Source organism: Schistocerca serialis, chromosome 12 (genome assembly GCF_023864345.2).
Source record: "Schistocerca serialis cubense isolate TAMUIC-IGC-003099 chromosome 12, iqSchSeri2.2, whole genome shotgun sequence".
Classification (NCBI taxonomy): Eukaryota; Metazoa; Arthropoda; class Insecta; order Orthoptera; family Acrididae; genus Schistocerca; species Schistocerca serialis.
Genome location: NC_064649.1, coordinates 132,150,375 through 132,156,489, shown reverse-complemented (window position 1 = coordinate 132,156,489; position 6,115 = coordinate 132,150,375). Strand labels below are relative to the sequence as shown.

The 6,115-nt window shown below is 40.7% G+C and overlaps 1 non-coding gene across 1 annotated transcript; it reads left to right on the top strand.

Annotated features, from left to right (window-relative positions):
• Positions 1–253: 253 nt before the first annotated feature.
• Positions 254–328, top strand: Trnat-cgu (transfer RNA threonine (anticodon CGU)). Its single transcript has one exon. It is a non-coding gene; the product is annotated as a tRNA-Thr (tRNA).
• The last annotated feature ends 5,787 nt before the right edge of the window (positions 329–6,115 follow it).

Sequence of the window (6,115 nt, the reverse complement as noted above, 5' to 3'; positions counted from 1 at the left end):
TTGCTGTGCTGGCGTAAACTGGCGCCAGCACACCGGGTGGTATAGCGGTTACAAGAAGAGTGACAAATGAAACATCCTGGCAGATTAAAAGTGTGTGCCGGACCGAGACTTGAACTCGGGACCTTTGCCTTTCGTGGGCAAGTACTCTACCAGTTCTAGTTCTGCAAGGTTCACAGGAGAGCTTCTGTGAAGTTTGGAAGGTAGGAAATGAGGTATTGGCGGAATTATAGCTGTGAGGACGGGGTGTGAGTCGTGCTTGGGTAGCTCAGTTGGTAGAGCACTTGCCCTCGTAAGGCAAAGGTCCCGAGTTCGAGTCTCAGTCCGGCACACAGTTTTAATCTGCCAGGAACTTTCATATCAGCGCACACTCCGCTGTAGAGTGAAAATTTCATTCTAGAAACAGCCCCCAGGTTGTGGCTAAGCCATGCCTCCGCAATATCCTTTCTTCCAGGAGTGCTAGTTCTGCAAGGTCTGCAGGAGAACTTCTGCGAAGTTTGGAAGGTAGGAGATGAGGTACTGGAGGCATTAAAGCTGTGAGGATGGGGTGTGGCTCATGCTTGGGTAGCTCAGTTGGTAGAGCACTTGCCCGCGAAAGGCAAAGGTCCTGAGTTCGAGTCTCGGTCCGGCACACAGTTTTAATCTGACGGGAAGTTTCATATCAGCGCACACTCCACTATAAAGTGAAAATTTCATTCTAGAGATTGACAGATACCGATGACAGACTCACTGGAATTGTGTCGCCAATGCCCTCTCAGCTACCAGCATTTAGGTTGCCGCCACAGACCAGAGGGGCCTCTAGCTTACAATCAGGCAGCACATAGCGAACATAAGTATTCGTAGCGGACTTTGTACTTCAACAGCATTGAGGCTAAAGTGGACTATATAGAAGAGCGTGTACCACAGCAAATGGAAGCTTAAGCTAAGTAGCCCTTTGTTCACGAATAATGAACCCAGTTAATTATTGCGTGCAGCTCGTGTTATAGAACGAGGACACTGGCGGCCAACCAACATCCTCTCCTTGCTTCTCACGGTACAGCTCTACAGAGACAACATAAGAGCAGTTAACAAGGATTCAACAGTTGCCTTCCTCTGGCCTTTCAGTTGACTTACCAAGCCAATTATTGGGGGACCTATTGTTTCACATGGCTTCCAAACCATGATGACTCTTGACACACACAAAATTCCTGGTACTGACCAGGGATGGAACTTGAGATCTTTGGATGGCAGCCTTTTATACCTTGTGAACACAATATTACCACCATCTATATACGTGCATATTGCCATCTCATGACTTTTGTCGTGTCAGTGTGTATCTATTTCACCCCAAATTTCGAAAAATCTCTCAAGGACTGCACCTCGAATCAGTTGGAATACTTCACACTATCGTAAGTGCTTTCAGTGTGCTCCAAAAAAAGGCTTTGACCTAGCTACGCTTTCAGTTGTGGTAAGGGATTTACATCTGTGAGGAAAATGCTGTGGTCATTTGCAGGTGGTGAGGAAGAGTCCCACCTGGCCTATCCTCGAACAATCGTCCTGTCACTGTCATTTACATCTGGTTGGAAGCCTGTGGGTCCAGACTTTGGTTCAAGTAGTTCCTGTCAGATGTGACTTATATCAGCTGGATATCTGTCATTTTTTGGTGAATGACTGAGTCTTGTGGGCCATGTTGATGGTCAGTGGACATTGTAGAATCAACCACTGAAAATTCTTGGTCTTGGAAAATCTTTCTTTTCAATGGATACACCCCAGTCACTCTAAAGCCATTTTCTATTGTAGCTACTGTCGCCGACTTTTTGTAAGCTTCAGCTTCACAACATGGAAATGAGTGACACAGTTTTTCAGCCAGTTTACTATTTCCTGTGCAAAGTAAATTTTTGGGGGCTATGGTAATTCTCTTTCAAGAGATTGCATGTTTTGAGAGCTGTGGGGACAGTAAACCATATGTACACTGTTTTTCTTGGCTGACTCAAGTAAGGGTAAGTATTATCTGTGCAAATCTAAGACCATGATCACAGGGTCTTCCTTGGTATGTTCCACGATTTCTAGAAATTGATCTACAAACCATTTAATGAAGCTTTCAGATTCTATCTACCCCAATTTATGGTAGAGAGCTGTGCTTCCGTTTGGTGCCCCGTCTACAAGGTGTGATAAAAAAGTAACTTGAATTTTTGTTTTTCTTAATCAGTCTTTATTCTTTATTCTTCATCATCAACTTCATCCCCTTCAAGGTAATCCATCTCAGATATAATATACTTGTGCCAGCACTTTTTCCAGTCTTGGAAGCTCTTCTAGAACTCTGTTTTTGTTATGGTGTTCAGATTCTTCAGCAATACTGTTTTTATCTCCTCAGTGATGGCAAAACAAAGTCCTTTCATGGTTCTCTTCAACCTGGGGGACAGAAAGAAGTCACAGGGAGGCCATGTCTGGTGAATTCAGTGGCCGAGATGAGGTAAGGATTTTGTTTTTGCCAAACAATTATGAACAAGCATTGATGTGTGAACAGGAGCAGCAATCTTGATGCAGTTTCCGTAAGCAGTTTTGCTACAATTCTGGTCATTTTCTTCAGACTGCTGCATGCGAACTTCCATGTAGTATTCCTTATTGGCCATAAGAAATGAAATCATGATGCAGTAACCAACCCATTGTAATCTAAGAAAACAGTGAAAACAACCTGCACATGTGACTGAACTGGTCAAATTTTTTTCGGTCTCGGCTCTTCAGGCAGTTTCCACTGGGACGATTTGGGCCTCGATTTAGACAACATACCCCTACGCTCGTGTTTCGTCACTTGTTACAACCTGCTTTAGAAGTTTTGGATTATTTTCAGCAGTTCCTGAGCGATAGCCATGTGATGTCGTTTTCAGTCAAAATCCAACAGTTTCGGAACAACTTTGCTGCTACACATTTCATGCCCAAAAGTCTAAAAAAATTGCATGGTATAAGTCAAAGGATATGCCAACATCATCAACAACCTCTGTGATGGTGATTCATCAATTTTCCAGAATCCTTTTCTTTACCTCATCCACATTGTAACCAATAACTGATGTGCTAAGATGTCTGGGGCAGTCGTCTTCGACGTCTTATTGACTGTCTTTGAAATGTTTGTATCACTTGTAAACTCTTTGTCTTACTCGAATGTGATGCCGCAATTTATTCCGTTCTTTAAGCAAATTTAATTCAAATTTTTTGATCCATCTTTTTCTTAAGTAAAAATTTACTGAGCACTCGTACACGTGTATAATCTGATGTCTAATTATGTTTGGCAGAAAATCACAGAGCGAAATTTGGTAAACTGGAGTAAACATAACTTATTGCTCCTTTCTTTATTGCAACCAAGAGTTACACCGGAACAACAAAACAAAGATATAATTTTATAATGTCACAGAACAAGGCCGCACACAGAATGAACATAAATATCCGGTGCACTAACACCACAAAAACAGAAAATGAAGACACTAAAAAAAACTAAATACAAGCAGCTCACTGCTGTCAACATAATCTCTTCGACTGTCAATAAACAAAATATTCGAAACAGCTAAAAACGCAAACGTACATCAGGAACATGTATACCAACAAGATAAAAAAATTGAAAGTCAGATGTGTTTGTAGAAATACGGATAAAGGAGGTATAAAGTGACCTGTTGCACTCATGCAAGTAACAGCTGTTAGTAAGGATCCTCTCTCTCTAAGGGAACAAATCTAACTTGGCATTTAGCTTTCACTGCAGTAACTTCCGTTATCTTGCTGTAGATATTGTCAGACCAGTCTCATCGCAATTGTGAAGTCATTTAAGGTCAAAAATGATCTTTTCTAGAAGGCGCTCATGAATGTCAAAAAGTTGTTGAACTTTTTCCATGCTAAACCCTCTAACATGTTTCTTTGATGTTTGTTGAGATTTTCTCAAACTAAGCACCATATGTCTCAACACAAATGAGGAGCCACTTCCAGCTGGCTATAGTTGTCTCCCCATTATAAGAGGTCCATAAAGAATTTTTTTGTGCCAGATCAAAAAACATTTTCCACACACTTTTTTGCAGCTAAACCATAAAATCTGGCCTCCATATCCAGACAATATCTGACAAGGGATTATTGTAGCTTGCATTTTTAAACACAGGTTTTCTTCCAAGTTTATTTGACACTTAACTCATTTAAATCTATATCTCTGGAATTAACTTTGCCTTTCACTGTTGATTTTAGAATTTCAGATCGCTTTGGTGCACATTGCAGGCCCATCTCTATTTCCAATAGCATCGATAGCTACTTTCACATTTTTCTCAGTCCACTGCTTTCTTTTTTTAGATAGCACTGGTAACAATACCTTCCTTTAGGTACCGACAGAGTCCTGAACAACATTTCATCACCAAACCTAAGAAGAAAGAATATCGTCCTGAGGGAATATAAGAAAATCTGCAACAGCCAGCAATTGCCAATTCACAAGGACATATCTGCCATCTGAAATGACAGACTTCACTCCAGACATTCCCTACTCGGAACAGCTAGCAATCTGGTGGACCACAACTTCAGTCTCCATGAAGCTTGGATGAACGAGCAGTATAACAATACAACTTTCTCCGAGTCAGCTAGAAACCATCAGAACTTTATCTGCCTTGTAGGACGTGGAGTAACTTTAGCAGAATCCAGAGTAATCACAGGAGATGCAGTGGCCTATTATACAGACGAGGGAAGAGAATCACTGCAGAATGCACCTGTGGCTTCCCAGACTGTCAGACGTCTTGTTGAAGAGTGTCCTCGAGATTCATACTCTGGAAACCCTGGTTTCTTGATCTGTACATCAGATGCAGTCAATTATATAACTAATATATCAGTAAATTTGTAAATGATGTAGGGTACACATTTTATTTACATTTGTTTTCCAGAAATAAAGTGTTGACATGTGGATGGTGATATTTTGTGTACTCTCTTTATGTGGAACTGTACCCCCACACTAAAAGTAGACACTAGCAGAAGCAGCTCGCAGCAGGGGAATACTAGCAATAGCAGAAGGAGCAATAAATTTGGAAGTATTTTTTGACTGGTTCTCAGTAAATGGTTTACTACTTAACTTGGGTAAGGGAGATACAGGGAAGAGACCAGCTCATCGAGTTCTGTAAACAGCAAAGTACATAATCATCATCATCAATAACAAAACTTCATGTTGCACAATATTATTGACTGCCTGTAGATAAGATTGAAGTTTGTGCAATATATTGATGGATTTACGAAATTAGATTTTATTGAGGCAACTTTGTCATCTCTGTTTCATATACTAAACAGTCAATGTTGCACAATTTGTTGTGTTGTTAAGAGGAAATGGCTTTGATGTCAGTGAGTATTATTGAGAACATGTAAGGTTTTGTCAGTCCTGTGGCGTGTTAAGTGAAATGAGTATAGTAATTGCCAAATGACAACACAGCAGTATGATTAGTTGTTGAAATACGGTAATGTACCCAGAAGCAGATAAGCTTACCTCAGCAAAGAAATTAAATTCATAGGGCACAAATTTTAGGAAAGGATTGAAAAGAATTATGAGTGCAATGAAAAGTGGAGCTTGTGGAGGCAACACTTTGGTACTTTGATGTTGTGAACTTTTTGCAAAGGCAAGAAACTTTTAATGTAATTTAAATAAAAGGTATATACTTCTTGTTTTTGGTGGTGGTGGTGGTGGTGGTGGTGGTGGGTAGTGTTTAACGTCCCATCGACAACGAGGTCATTAGAGACGGAGCGCAAGCTCGGGTTAGGGAAGGATTGGGAAGGAAATTGGCTATGCCCTTTCAAAGGAACCATCCCGGCATTTGCATGAAACGATTTAGGGAAATCACGGAAAACCTAAATCAGGATGGCCGGAGTTGGGATTGAACCGTCGTTCTCCTGAATGCGATCTTGTTTTTGAAATTTTATTAAAGTGAATAAATATTGTGTAGATATGATCACAATTATAGGTGTTACCATGTACCAAAACACACCAAAAGACCGAGCGTCCATCTTCAGGAAGTTCTGGTAATCATTTGGCTCGTTTATCCTCAAATCCCTTAATAAATTTTCATGGATCAGTCTTTCTCTCTTAAACCACTCCTTCCTTCATCTGTGCTTCCTCTTTTCCTTACATGAGTGCAAA